Genomic DNA, 15,877 nt, shown 5'->3' with positions numbered 1-15,877 from the left:
CTTGATGGTAATTCTCTTCACCAACCTCCATGTAAAATCCCGAAATTCCACCGAGATTGTAGGCAACAAACCACACAAATAGTAACAGAAATAGCTATGGGTTTGTCACTAAAAGTAATCCCAAACGTTGTATGACAGTTGCTGCAGTCACTCCAGACCATTTGAAATTAAAAGGAGGAATTCGCAAACCTGACACTAAAGCTTATGGTCCAAAGTGAATATCACATATACTACTCCTTCACAAATGTCAATTTTCTTCATATTTGCTAACTAATTTCAGTAGAACAAGTTTTCTTTTTAATACTATATATTTTATTGCAGGCACAACAAAGCCCATTCTGAGGAGGGATTCTACCTGGGATGGAAGAGTAGGTGAATCCGATTCCCAGGGGCCACAGCGAGAGCTGACAGGCAGCTTGGATTAAAGTGTGGGCTAATTTTCAAGTATAAATATCCTGTTTATGGCTAGGAAGAGCACGGAAAGACAGCTTACGTCAAATACACACCAAACGTTTTCTTGATTAGAAATGGACAAATTACATTTCAAATACCCACTAACTTGTTATTCCTAAAATGATTATGGAATTATAAATGTGTAAGTACTTAGGCCACCTGACAGGATATTGGGGGGTATGTATTCTTCACTTCTAAGATTTTTTTTAAAAGGTCAAAACCAATGAACAGGTAGAATTCTCATTTAAGATGGCATGTAAACGGGTCTTGCTGAAAGAAAACTACACACACACACACACACACAACTATTAAATTTTTTATTACTAGACTCACAGCTTTGGCTTTTATTGATAAACTATACTGGTGGCAGTTTAAAAGACTTTAAAAGGAATTCAATGAGAAGCATACTGTTCCTACTAAAATCAAGTTGTTTAAAAAAAAATCCTAATTACATTTTCCCCACTACTGCCAATTTTAAGTAACAAATTTAACCCAAAAAAAGGGTTATTTCTAAAGGTGTTTTTAGCAATTAAATATAATATATAGAACATCTTCCCTAATTCACTTAGCCAGTGACATTTTTAAAAACCATGTGTTTCCTTTGTACTAAAATCATTTCCCCCCAAAACAGACTTACCTTCAGCCAGTGCTGGTGATTCTGTCCTTGTCCCTCTACCTATTTAAAGAAAGAAAAAAAGCGAGTCTGAACCATAATTATACTTTTAGACACGTTTTTGGGGGAGGCTAACTTTAAAACTCTCGAGTGGTAACACACGCGTGTTTATTAAACTGAACTCAAGGCCACTGAGTCCAAGTGGGCTCATAGAGACCCTATAGGACAGGGTCGAACCACCCGTGTGGGCTCCCGAAACTGTAACTGCTTGTGGGAGTAGAAAGGGCCGTCCTTCTCCTGTCGAGGGGCTGGTGGTTTCAAACTGTGGACCTTGAGGATTGCAGCCCAATGTAACCACTATGCCCCCAGGGCTCCACAGAATGACTCTACCAAACAGCCCGTGTGGGTTTGCAAGAGTAGAAAAACTCATCTTTGAACCTCAAACAGGTCATGGAAAACCTCTATTGTTTTCCATTCCATCTTCCATGAACATTTGGAAGCACTTCCATATCGGTGTGCACGTGAGCACACACTAGCCTCACTAAGCACATACTATCGAGAGCAGGTCTATCCAAGACAAAGGACCCCCGTCGCACTGGTTTGTGCACGGGGCTGCTAGCTGAAAAGGTTGGTGGTTCAAACACTCCAGGCCCTTCACGGGAGTAGAGAAGGCTGTCTGATTCCCTAACGGGAAACCAAAATATCCTGTAGGGTTTCCATGAGTCAATGGACTGTCAAAGGAAAATTGACTGGACGGCGTGTATGGGTTTACCCTGTGTAAGTCACACCAGCAGAAGATAAGATACCGTATCACTCTAGCAAGCAAGCTTAGTCCACAGAGAGTAAAGAACAACGCTCCGGAACCTCATCTATATTTCTGACCAACATAACTTGTCACTTCAATGTGAAAATTTCATTGCCTCATTGTTTATTCTGTACGATGGGGGAATCCTGAGGTTGGCACACACACACAAGATCAATATGTACACGTGCCTGATAACCCCTTGAGGCACTGGGACACACTCACCCAAGATGTTCCCACACTTACGCTGTCTTCCAAAGGCTGGACTGTGGAGTGTGTCTCTGACAAGATTTCTTAAAAAACCCCGCAAGTGGAAGAACCAGGGGAGCTGAGCAGGACGGCTGCTAAGTCTCGGTCACAGCTGGATTGGGCGTTCCAATTCTGAGGGGAGAGTAGAGGGCAAAGGAGAGATTCCTGCTGAATTCTGAAGGCTACCACCACCTGGCCTCCTTATGCTGGATGAAGGATGTTCAGAATGGAGTTGCCGGATTGGGGGTGGGAGGGGGGTGTAAAGTAACCCTAATCACCATGAGCCTCTCTGGCTGCTGCCACACAGCAGGGACAGGAAGCTGTTGGCTTAGAACCTGGAGTGCTCGGCTGTGGGCGCCATGCTCAATGATGACAAGCAGGAATTGGGGCAACAACCGGGCCAGAGAAGCAGGCAGTCACAAAGGGCACTGGCCCCTTTAAGGTGGTCTGGGTCATCCACCCAGACCACTGAAGTGCAGGGCCTGCAGGTAAGGATAACCTAAAATGGGGGGTTGACTCATTGAAAAAATGATTGTCAATGTTCTATCACCCAGGACCAGCTGCAGCAGGGGGTCTACAGTTCAAAGTCAACTGTGAAAGCGCTACAGGAATCATGATTACGATGTAACCAGTTAACTGGGCCATCCGAGCAGCTAAAGTCCAGAAACCGAGATGTTCTTCAGGTGAGATGTGAAGTACAATGGCTCTGCCTCCCTCCAGCAGAGGAGCACTGCAGAGCCTGTCAACCATGCTGACAGCTTTGCATGATTTCAAAGGAAGGGCCACAAATCTCACTGGTCACACCACCTCAAGTGCATTCCGCCTCCACCTGCAATATCTGATAACATCTAACTGCCTGTGAGCTGCTTAAGCTACACTGGGTGAACACAAGATGCAAGAAAAGTCATCGGAGGAAATAGAAAAGAGGGCTTGGATTAACAGGCCTACTGACCTGTTAATACGTGTTACATCAAGCACCTTGTTGTTGACTTAAGATCAACAACTATCTGAATCAAGTTTTAACTTAAAGACTTGAAAACTTACACTAAAATAACTTTTTACATAAACAACAGATGCAAAGGGACCAATTCATTAACAATCACAATGGTGTGTAATTGTCGTAGACACATAACTAAGGAAAAAGAACAGAGAAACAAGAATAGATCCCACTATGTGTAAACACACACACACACACACACACACAGCTACAAAACAAACATCCCAGGAGATGCGGTGCTGGGAAAGACTGGTTGGTTGAAGTTAGCACCTGGCTTCAAGGTCAAAGGGAGCACTATGAGAAGCCTGGACAGTGGGGCAAGCCGAGAGTGTTTTCAGCAGGGTAAGGATGGGGAGCAGGCATTGGGAGAGGTCTTCCGAAGCCCAGGTACCTGAGACAGATTCTGAAGGATGAACAGTATTCAAACAAGTAGGACAGAGTACTAGGAGATTCAAAGAGAACCCTCTAGGTGAGGAAACTGTATGTAGTAAGCACCAGAGAGCCGTAAGAGGGAGGGAAACTGTCAGTGGTGTTTAAATAACCTGCTGGAAAATTGAAACACAGCTTTCTCAACCTCCACGCCATCTCAGAGGGGGATAAGCTGTTCGAGTTTTCAAAGCCCAATCTACGAAGCAGAAGCTATTTGACTTCCCTTTGCAGGAAGAATATACTAAAATGTCAACCATGGCAAGAAATTTAAAATGGAAAGGAAAAAACAATCATTGAAGACTTTTAAACAGAACAAAAGCTAAAAAGCTAAAATGTTTTAGTAGTCGATGAAAGATCATCACGGTAATTTATCAGAAGGGAGTAAATACAGGAAGTACATACGTATAAAAAACGTGCAAAAAGTCATCAGATCTAAGCAAAGACAGCAGGGAAGCTGGAAAAAAGCCTTTGCACCTCTGCTTTCTTGCACACGGTTTCTTTCTTTTTAAACCTTTCTCTGGTGATCAACAGGAAGAGGTGATGAAGCAGCTTAAAATCGGGGTTCACCTAAAGCGATTCACATTCTCTGGACAGGAAACAAACGTGCTCGCCTCACATCACTGTCAAAGAAGCCAAGGAACGGTGTCCAGGTGAAGCGCCAGGTGAACCTACTATCCAACCCCTTCACTTTCAGGGATCTGTTCCATTTCACAATGGATGATACTAAAAACCGCAGGAGTTCTGGTGGCACCGTGGTTAAGCAATGGGCCACAGACTAGGAGAAGGAGAGGTTCACACCCACTAGTCACTGTATGGGGGAAAGATGAGGCTTTGAGTCGGCATTGACTCAATGGGAGTGAGTTCTTTCAAGAACAGCTGCAGCCTTTGCCCTGAGTGTTACAAGGCCCACAATAATCTACTTCTGAAACTGCCAACTAGAACCTTTTAGCTCACAACAGAGTATCACCCAATATAGTGCTGGAAGACACACAACAATGGACTTGGAGACACACACGCCAGGGACTGAGGATGGCAGAGCACCAGGCCACATGTCCTCTCCTGTGCCGGGCCTGCCTTGAGCTGGCGCTGATTCAAAATCAAGTAATAGCCTCACTGGATTATTTTAAGCATTAAACAAATGATTTTATGTTTAGTGCTTAAAAACAACCTGTGACCCTTACGCCCCAAGCTGTACCTCTTTCTAGGAGCGGGCACCCTCATCTTTCTTCTACAGAATGGCTGATTAGTGTGAACTACTGACTTTGTGGTTAGCAGACCAGTAAGCTTATCCCCCAGTGCCATCAGGGGTCCTAGAAATGAGAAACAATCATCGTAAAAATACAGAATGTTTTCTATCTAAATTCTGTGCAAAAGAGCTATAGTTTTATAGCTTTCACCAATCTTGTACACCATGAAAAACATCACATCTTTCAAAGGTCCTCAGTGACTGACTGATCGTGGCCCATTATTCTGTTTATGCAGAACCGCATGGCTAGGTTGCCTCCTTGCCTCATGGACCAAACTCATGTGACAGTTTAAAAAGTGGGTAAAATAAAAAGAGTGAGAAGGAATCAGCCAAAGGCGAAGGCACAACAAAGACTCAAACAGTGGTAACCCTGGGAGAGAAACAGGAATCAAATGTAAATGAAGTTAAAGCAGCAACAGCAGGCTGAGAGGTTAACACTGTGGCCCTCAGCCAGAGGCGCTTAGAGAAGGTGCTTATCAAGAGAAGTGAAGCCAGTGCTTGAGATGAAAAGGATGAAGGTGTCCCTGCGGCCCTCACTGGCACCAGCAAAAACCATCCTATAAAAGCAGCTTTGGGGTATATTTCTCGGCATTGAAAGTGCAAAGCACAAATCGCTGGAGGCTGAACCAGTCTTAGGAATAATCCCCACAACCTGGCCAAGACAGAGATGATGCTTCCGCCACATGGCCAGCTGCAGGATGACAGGAACACGCACTGTTCAAACCACTCTCGGCAAGTGCACTACTAAGAAATAAAACACTTTGACTCCCCGGGTTTTAAATTACAGGGTAGTAAATAAATTCGTTTCATCGTTTTATTCATTTTCTTATCATTTATAGCCAGCAATGAGAGTTGAACATGTTTTTAAACTAAATTAAAAAGTTTACAGGTGAGGGAACTGTGTGACTTCTTCCCCATGCTCACTTAACTCACTTAGCAGGAACTGGGTATGCACAGAAAGCTCACAGCTTTAACAGGAAGAGGATAAGAAACCCAATTTTTAAGTTTTAAAAACCATGCCAAACACATAACTGAGGAAAAGAAACGGGATCATAAATAAGGCACTTGAAAGGGTGCTCAATACATCATTAATCATCAGAGACACATGGAGCATCGAAGCCACAGTCAAGTAGCTAAAATGGATCAGACCAGGTGCTGGTGAGGATGCAGAGCAACTGAAATTCCAACACAGCACAATTCACAGCAGCATGATTTGCTGATCACCTCCAGCTGGAACCCACCCCAATGCCCACCATCAAATGAATGTATAAACAGGGTCTATCTGGGCACTGGGCAATTAATCAGCAATCAAAGCCATGAATTACTAATACACATCACACAGGTGCATCGCCCAGTCCCTCTGCTGGGAAAACAGCTAGAGAAACAGTGTAACTGTGTGAGTGCAGTTAGACAAGATTGCTAGGAAATGCAGACCAATCTTAGGACAGGAAGTGGACACGCCGTGGTTTGGGGTCTAGGAGAAGGGATGATGGGTGAATTTCTAAGAGGTGCAAGGAGCAGCTTTTGGGGGACATGGATGTCTATGACTTTGACTGTAGTGGGGGCTTCCTGGGTGATTACATAAGTTAGTTCACCCAACTGCACACTTTACATACGCGCAGCCAAGTGTGTGTGAATTCTAGAAAAGGGACCATGGATCACCTGCATGGTGAATCTGCAGGACATGCTGAGTTCAAGCTTACAGGGCCCTACACTAAACCAAAATCGGTGGGCTGACTCAGGAGCCAGCACTGGCCCATGCTTCCGGGGACTGAAACACACACTTGACTGTAGAATCCAGAGATTATCACCCCCACCTTTTACAGAGACACATACAGAACTTGCGCCTGCCTGCCCAGTAGCACCACGTCTTACTGAACTAGAGATCAACAAATGCTATGTTAATACTTAACATGGCCCCAAGGAAGCACTTATATGTATGCATGTATATGCACATGTATATATATTTTTAGATACCAGTGAGTCCGTTCCGATCCACACCCATAAAAAAGACCCCATGCGGAACAGAAGGAAACGCTGCCCGGCCCTGCAGCATCCTCTCAGTGCTCCTACGCTTGAGCCCACTGCCGCAGCCACTGTCAATCCATCCTGTTGAGGGGTTTCATCTTTTTTGCTGCCCCTCTACATGACCATGCATGACGTCCTTCTAGAGGGACTGGTCTCTCCAGATAGCATGTCCAAAGTATGTTAGATGAAGTTTCTCCACCTCTGCCTCTAAGGAGCACTCTGGCCACACTTCTTCCAAGATAGACTGGTATGTCCTTTTAGCAGTCCATGGTACTTTCAATATCCTTCACCAACACTATTAATTCAAGTGCATCCATTCTTCTTCGATCTTCTTTGCTCAATGTCCAACTTTCACATGCATATGGGTCAACGGAAAATACCATGGCTTGGGTCAGGTGCACCTTAGTCCTGCAAGTAACATCCTTGCTTTTCAACATTTTGATGAGGTCTTGGGCAGCAGAGCTACCTAATGCAGGCCATCTTTTGATCTCTTGACTGCTGCTTCTAAGAGCACTGATGGTGGATTGCAAGCAAGATGAAATCTGGACAATTTCCATCATTACAGGTGCACACTACATCTTTCTCCCATGCTGTGGCTAGTGGGCTTGAAACCTCAACCCTTCTGTCAGTTGCTGAGCACATGACTACGAGTACGTAACTGCTGTGCCACCAGGGATCCTTATATAGAACATGAGTATATAAATGCTGAGTAGCGCAGAGATGACATGTGAACGAATGACTGGTGCACAGTGTAATCACACAAAACGCCGTAACTGAGTTCTGAGCATAGGCTGTGAGGGGAAACCAGATGAGGGAGTAATTGAATCCTATCTAGAGCAGAGTGTCAGAGAAAGAGAGAGGGGGGATGACGTTTAAACTTGTCTTGTACATTTAAAAGCCACTACCCCACTAGCAAGTTCCAAATTAAGTATTATAACTTTGTTAGGCTTTGTATTAACATACCCACTAAAGTGGGAAAGGGGACTGTCCTCTCCTTCTAAAAGAGGCGTTTTATATGCTATGCATCTGATTGTAGATGGTTCACAAAGGGCTGCCTGATGAATAAGAACATCTGTAAGAAAAAAGGCTTTGTTAAACTGAGGCTGAGGCAGCAGCACCAAGAATCCAAGCAAACAATGGATAAGATTTTTCAATCCCACTAAATCGAAAGTCATGCTGATCTCCTCCCCCCGCCCCCCCTGCCCCACCAACAAGTAGGATGCCAGATGCTGTACAAATCTGAACCTTAATCGGGGGCTCTTCTCCTATTGTTGGAGAGCTTAGATAATCCACACTTGCACTGTTCAAGCCTGAATATAGAAACCAAGGGAGAAAGGGGCAAGCACTTTCAAAGTGGGGGTGCACGATATGAAGGGCAGGCAGGCACTTTCCTAGGCGTCACTCTCCAAGAATCAAAATAGCTCTGGGATGAACTGTTTTTACCTCCACCCTTTCCTCTGTTGAAAATCTCCAGTCTTACAGATTTTCCCCCCAAGAACAACTTGTCCTTATGATAGCCATGGGATTCAACAGCTAACCCAACATACACTAAACAACAGCATCACACCACGTGGGCTCATGTAGGAGCTCAGAAAGCCTAGTCACTCTTTAGTTAACCTTATTTTTCCTAACGAGCAGTTTTATCACGATGATCAGACGGAAAACCCTCAGCACTTCTGGATTTCAGCATACAGGGTAGTTGTACTGTCTCAAATTGCCTTTTGGGTAGTAGGGCGTGACTGTCAGTTCCTGAAACCACTGCCCCTGGGCGCATGTATATCACTTTGTGCTATATGCTCAGAACGGTACTTCTGCGTGTATGAACATCAGAAGAATGGTAAATCAACAAAGTAAACCTTATCCCAAGCCAAGCTACACAGGGAAGAAGCAATTATTGTGCGTTGTCTTTCCCAAGCTAATACTTTCACACCAGTATGTGCGGAGTCAATTCTGGCCCATGGCAAGCCCCCGTGGATCAGAGTAAAACTATTGTGTGCCACAAGGCTTCAGAGCTGCCAGGCCTCTCATCCGCTGCACATCTGGGTGAGCTCCAATCTGTCCGTTATCAGCGTGCATTAATGGTTGGCACACTTCCACACCATGAATAATCTTTGCCTGCATACTGGAAACTGAGAAAGTAACTCAGACAGCACCCGAGAATAAACGTGGCGTTATTCACTCAGATCCTGCTAGTTTGCCTTGTGCTGCTTTGCTCTTCCAATAATGAAGCCAAACCCACTGCCACCAGCTCGATTCCAACTCACACCACTCTGCGTGTGAGTTTCTGAGATGGTATATCTTTATGGTGAATAAGCTGGGTGGTCAGTTTGAACCACCGACCTTGCAGTTAGCAGCCCAACACCAAAAACCAAACTTCATGCCACTGAAACGATGCCAACTCATAGCGACCCTGTAAGGCAGAGTAGAACTGCTCCTGTGAATTTCCAAGACTGACTGTTTAGGGGAGTAGAAAGCCCTGCCTTCCTACCAGCAGGACAGGGTGGTGGTTTTGAAATGTCGACTTTGTGGATTGCGGCTCAAGGCATAATCACTAAGCTAGCAGGGCTCCAGGCACAAGGAAACAAGAGAGCATAAAACTGGAAAACTCCGTTTAAGTGGCCTTCTATAAAACAGCTTGTCTAGAGAGAACAGGCAGGAATGGGGATTAAAACAGAAAAAAGGCTTTCAACTTGGGGACCTGCTACATCTGAGGTACCTATAAGCCACCCATTTAGGAGTGGTGAGGCAGTGCAACCCCCCAGAAATGTTCAGAAAGGAGGTCAGGCAGGAAAAGGCTACACCTCCAACTGGAGGATCCAATGTATCTGAAAAGAACGCTACAAAGTGACAACAGCATCCTGCTCTGCAGGCTCTGGCTGGAAGGGCCTCTATTGCATGAAGGCTCAGCTTTTTTCACTGGTTCCCTGGCATTCCCACCAATCCTGTGAGCTGCACACCCTCAGCCCAGTCCATTTCTTTCCAGTGTAAATTACACAGTCAATTTCTGCTACTTGCACCTAAGGTGACTTGAATGAATTTACAATCAATATACTGATCCCAAGGAGAACCCTAACTAGAATTTTCTCCCTGAAGCCATTTCAACAAATAAGCAAAACCTAGCATATTAAACCTTAGGTTACTTAGCAGTATTGACCATAAACAATAACACTATCCAGAAGTTTAAATGATAGATCACCTTTTAAAGGCATTTAGGAAGTGTCCAAGTTATTAAAAATAAAGCGACGTATGTTTTGCAGTATAAAATTTGAACACTAACTACCACAAGCATTAAAAAGTATGAGAACATTCAGATTTTTCTTTGAAAACCCACCAGATTAAGGAATTAAAACTTTCTTTAGAATGAAGTAGGTTTTGAAAATAATCAGAATACCAAAATGATACTGGTGCTTCCAATGTGTCCTCTGCCCCAGTGAGGGAGGAATTACCCTTACTAAAATACAACAGACACAGAAGGAAAACAACTTTCCATTCTTCTTGAAAACCTTTCACCTTTTAAGTCAAAGCAGGATTTTTAGCTCTTTTAAAAAACAACCCCAAAACATCCAATTCTAATGTTTGATATAAGAAATAACCCCCATTCCTTCCCAGAAAATATTTTTATTGTTTTTCCTATAAAGAGAGTCTAATATTTGTGATTGCCTACCATGTAACCCCATACTTTGCTACTGCCTGTAATTTTTTTCATAAAACGGCAAAGTAAGCGTTCTTACATTTTTTAATATAAAGCAGATGAAGCCACTGAATCCTGACTGTGGGTAGTTTACCTCGGTCGGAGCTCTTCATAAGGGGGTTGATCAGATTCCCCGGAAGAGACCAGCCTGGTCTCCAAGTTGATGCCATTTAATCCACAGCAAAAATGTTTCACTGAGCACATTCTTTTCATAGAAATTCACTTTCATTTACTTTTTTTTCTTCAAAATAATTGTAACCACTGCCTAGAACAAGCAGAGCCTGTGAGATGCAGCCGTAAAGCTCCTACTTTCTGTCCACCAGCATGCCTCTCAAGTTATTCTGTGGCTAAGTTTATGTCCCTGAACTTTTATTTCCACTTTTATTTACTTTTACTTCCTCCATGAGTCTGGTCACTTTCCGGCCAGTTTAGAAATGGGCAGGTCCAGTTTGGAATAAGCATCAAAACAGTCAAACCAGGATTGCCATGTCTCCCCTTCCTAGCTCTCACGCCTGTCCTGTCCTTCGCAAACTCCTTGGGGCAGTTAGAGGTCATTCGATGCCACAGGCATGCTCTGGGCGTGAGGCAGATTAGCAAAGGTGGCTAGATTCTTCCACTCCCATTTTTCAAGGTCAGACAACCTTGAAGAATTTCCCCAAGCCAACAGGCATGGACTCAATCCCACCCCACCACCAGGTAGCATTTTAACTTGTGGCAGATGCTTCCGGAAATTAGTCCATTTCAGGATCTATCCTCACTGAAGTTCACTGGACTGACTCTACAAAATGCCAAGAGTGAGACTGCTACTTCTTCATCAGCAAGGTGAAACTCAAGAACTTGTAAGCGAAAATCAGTCTTTGCTGCAACAAAAACTGTGTCACCTTGCCTATCTAGTTCTTAGCCCCACCCTCGTTACCAGTGACAATAATTCCCCAGGCACTTGAGAGCAGATTTATGAGAATGTAACATTTAAGCCACGAGTCGAGGATTCGTTTCGTTCACGTTTCACAGGGGGACTTGCCAACCACTCTCCCAGCAAACTCTGACCAGGCAGATGAAACCGAGAGCAAAGCCACTTCCTGTCAACTCAGGCCCACATCAACCCTCCTCCGGGTCACAGTGGAACTGCTCCTGGGTCTCCCCAGGCCCATTTAAACAGGTCCCCAGGAAAAGTGCATTTGCCGTTCTCCACCCAGAAGCTGTGGTTTTCTCCGCACGTATGATAGCAGAGAAGCTCTAACTGCAAGCGAGCCTGGAGACAGACAGACATGCAGTTCCCTCCCAGTGCTGACCATCAGCATTGTCACTCAGAAAGGAGAACAACAAATAGGAAACAGTGCCGCCATTGTGACTGCGGGACTGGGGAGCGCCAGCTCACACTCACACTGCGTCCATCCGGAGCCGTCAACAAAGATGGTCACAGACACGGTGACTACAGGCCGACTGCTGCTTTCTTCTTCATGGCCTTCTAGGTGGCAGCAGCTGTTCGCAATGAGAGCACACGTTTATGTTGGGAAAAGAAGGCCACGCTCAGCAGTAAACAGGATGAAGAAACTAGTCATCAAGGCAGGGAGCACTCGACTGAGGACAGACACAGCTGAGCCTCATGGCTAGAACTACTACACCTTTCCACTGATGGTCACTCTACAAACCCTAACTGGCTTTTAACAAGGAGCCGGGCAATTCAATTAGGGAAAGAAATGGCTTTTCAACAAGTCATTCTGGGACATTTGGGGATCCACATGAAAAAAGATAAACGTAAGAAACTGGCCTCACACCGTATACCAGTTTGTCTCAACACAGATCAGAGTCTGAAATATAAGAACAAAAACTCAACGACACAACTTTTAGGAGGCGGCCTCAGGAGTAAACCTTCACGGCGCTTGGTTCAAAGTCTCCTAGACATAATACTAAAAGCAAAATTTCCCCCCAGGGGCAACAGGGGGATTCGAATCACCAAGCTTTCGTTTTGAAATGAACTTTATTAAGCCAGAATAAACACACAGTTCAGTAGTTCACCCTATCCGAAAGGGCGGCGCAATCATCGCCACAATCAGCTGTGGGGTCTTTTCTTCCTTTTGAATGCAGTGATGCCGACCTCCCACTGGAAGCACAATCTTTGAAAGACAAAGTAAAGCAAATGGGACTCCCCAAAATTCAAAACCCTAATATCTTTAAGAGCACCATTCAGGAAATGAGAAGACAAGCCACAGACTGGGGAAATTATTTGCAAATTCTAGGTGTGATAAAGGACACGTATCAAATAGTTACAACAGTTCAAAGGCAACCCAATGTAGAAAGGGCAAAAGATGTGAAGAGACATTTCACTAAAAGAAGCTGTGTGAATGGAAGGAGAAGATACTCAGTACCATTAGTTAGGGAGATGCACATTCCAACCACACTGCTCTGCCACTTCAGACCCTCTCAGGATGGCCACAGTCACACAGGCTGGGGAGGACTGGAGAACCCACGCCTGGAAACACTGCTGGTGGCACAGACACCTTGGGAAATACTTTAGGAGTTTCTTAAAAAGCTACACACCCGTTTACCATGCTACCCAGCAATGCCATTCCTAGGTCCCTATCCCCCAAAGTTAAAACATGTGTCCACACAAAGAGTTTAATGCAAATCATGTTCGTAGCATCATTAACAGACAAAAAGTGGAAACAATCTAGAAATCCACAAACTAGGTATGGATACACAAAATGTGTATGTCACTGCAAGAGAATACCCCTTCTGCAGTCAATAAAAAGCAAATGGTTACGGAGACACTCAGCATCCTGGGGGAGGCTCAAAGCACTCTGCTAAGAAAAGAAGGCAGAACCAAGGTTCCAGAGTGCACGTAACTATAGCCGATGTCTCGGAAATTGCTGAAATGGCTTTTACCTTTGATTGGACACACGCACACACACACGCACAGACACACACGCACAGACACACGCACGCGGCTACCTGTTGGGATACAATTTATAAGAAGTGTTCAGAAAAAGAAAATCTACAGGGACAGAAAATGACTGCCTGGGGCTGGGAGTAAGCAAGAAAATGAACGAAAAGAACTAAAAGTTGGGCCAATGGAAATGTTCTAAAACAGTACCATGGTAATAACTGCACAATCAGTAAATTTATCCCTCCCCAAAAAATCACTGAATTATGCACACTTAAAATGAGAACATTGTATGTCACATAAAGATACACCACTACTGTCAAGTCAACTGCACTTCATAAAGACCCTACAGGCAAAGAGCTGCCACCGGACTTCCACAGCTTCTCACAGAGTGACCAGTGTGTTCAAACTACTGACCTTTTGATTAGCAAGCAGGGCAGTCTTCTGTACCACTAGAACTCAGGTTAAGCATAGCCCAGAACGATGTTTTTAAAGATAAAGCAAAAAGAATGTGTGGTCATAATTGAAGAAATGATTGTATTTTAGACAAAATTAGATCTACAACAAACTATATAAAAAGGAACTAGGCATTTACATTGCCTGGCAAACCAGCACACAAAACAATACTTAGCTCTATTGCCAGGACGGTAGAGTTCTACTTTCCACTTTCAGTAGAGTACTGTTACAAGAATGCATCTTCTGGACTCAATTTGCTGCCAGCCTCAAGTTTTTACTAAGAAGGATTTTTGAAAAATTTTAGTCACCTACTTCCAGATTTTACCCCTCCAATTACATAGGGTTATGACAGACATACCATGATGCAGAGGAAAATAGGCATGAAGTTTTCTGTTCAAAAACTTCAAAAGACAAGCTAGAGAGGACAGACTACAGTAGTAAAGGAAAACAGACACAGACCTGGAGCTAGGAAACCAAAAAGAACACACATTTCGCAAGCTGAAGGAAATGAAAAAAATTCAAGCCTCAAACTGTAAAGCTGAAAGAGCGGACAACAAAGTACTAAAGGAAGCAGGAAGCAACAAAGAAGATGGAAGGGATACACAGAGGCAGCACATGATTAAGAACCAAAGGTCCTGAAGAAAGAAGTCCAAGCCCCAGAGAAGGCATTAGAGAAAAACAATGCTCCAGGAATTTACCAAACAAACACCAACTGAGAAGGTTCAACAAACTGATCCAGTTCAGGAAGCACTCCCATTGTCAGTGCCACCTGTTTTGGGAGACGGCTACCTGGCTAACCAACTGGAAGAGATGTCCATTCCAATGAAAAGTGATCCAACAGAATGCAGAACTTATAAAATGGTTGCAGCAGCTCAATAGGAGCCGTCAGTGATTCAAGCCAGATTCAGAGAGGACGTGGGACAAAGGGTGTCACTGCTGACATCAGGTGGGCCTGGGCTGAAAGCAGAGAGTATCAAAGATGGTTACTTGTGTCTCAGTAACTAGGCACAGGCATTCAACTGTGTGAATCCTAACAAACCATGGAAGACAATGCAAAGAATGGGAAATCCAGGGGACTTAACTGCGCACTGGAATCTGTCCATAGACCAAAAGGCAGTTGTTGAAAGAGAACGAGGGGATACTACAAGGTTTAACCATCACAAAAAGGGTGAATTGTTGGGTCCTTTCACACGCTCCATCTGTACATTGAGCCCACAATACCAGAAGCTGGGCCATGAAGACTAGAACAGTATGTAACATGAAAGACAGCTATGCAGAATATACACTCTTGCTTGCTGCAAGCCAGGACTTGAGGCACTTGCTAATGAAAATCAAATGCTGCAGCCTTCCGTATAGATTGTAACTCAAGGGAAAGGCAGCAAAATCTTCACAACTGAGCCCATGGACCAGATGGCACACTGAGAAAAGATCAAGTTGTCAAGTACTTCATGTTACTTGGATCCACCATCAATGCTTATGGAAGCAGCCATCAAGAAATCAAGCCATGTGTTACATTAGGCAAATCTGCTGCACAAGAATTCTTTAAAGTGTTGAAAAGCAAAGATGTTACTTTGAGGACTAAGGTGCACCTGCCCCAAGTCAGTATTTTCAACCGCTTCATATGCATGTGAAAACGGAATAAGGAAGACAAGAAAATAAAATCAGTACTTTTTAAATGTTAAAAAAATAAGGAAGACGAGTCCATGCAGTTGAGTTACGGTATTGGCTTGGACTACTCAAAGGAATGCGAGAAGAACAAGCAACTCTGTCTCAAGAAGTACAGCCAGGATGCTCCTCAGAACGGGGGTGGCACGACTTCACCGCATACTCTGGACGTGTTATCAGGAGAAACCAGTCACTGTGAAAGGGCATCATCCTTGGTAGAAGGTCGGCTCAAAAGGTGGAAAACCAGCAGAGACCAATTAATACAGTGGCCACAATAACAAAGAAAAAAATGGTGAGGCTGGTGCGGGACCAGACAGTGTTCTTTTGCAGGATCACTGTGAGTCAGGGCCGACTCAATGGCACC

General features: G+C 44.3%; 1 protein-coding gene across 6 annotated transcripts in view; it reads right to left on the bottom strand.

The window, feature by feature from the left end:
- The window catches only part of CYRIB (CYFIP related Rac1 interactor B), a 139,112-nt gene that overhangs the window by 39,163 nt on the left and 84,072 nt on the right, over window positions 1-15,877 (bottom strand). For 4 of the 6 annotated variants that reach the window (XM_075549260.1, XM_075549266.1, XM_075549264.1 and 1 more), the window contains 2 exons: window positions 2,115-2,249; window positions 1,091-1,129 (listed from right to left, as the gene is read on the bottom strand). The gene's annotated coding sequence lies outside the window, so the exon portion shown is untranslated. The remainder of the gene's footprint in view (window positions 1-1,090; window positions 1,130-2,114; window positions 2,250-15,877) is intronic. The other 2 variants (XM_075549262.1, XM_075549263.1) reach the window with 1 other exon arrangement.

This window comes from Tenrec ecaudatus, chromosome 5 (assembly GCF_050624435.1).
Source record: "Tenrec ecaudatus isolate mTenEca1 chromosome 5, mTenEca1.hap1, whole genome shotgun sequence".
In the NCBI taxonomy this organism is placed as follows: Eukaryota; Metazoa; Chordata; class Mammalia; order Afrosoricida; family Tenrecidae; genus Tenrec; species Tenrec ecaudatus.
Note: the sequence above shows the minus strand (reverse complement) of the source record. Positions and strands in the feature narration are given on the sequence as shown.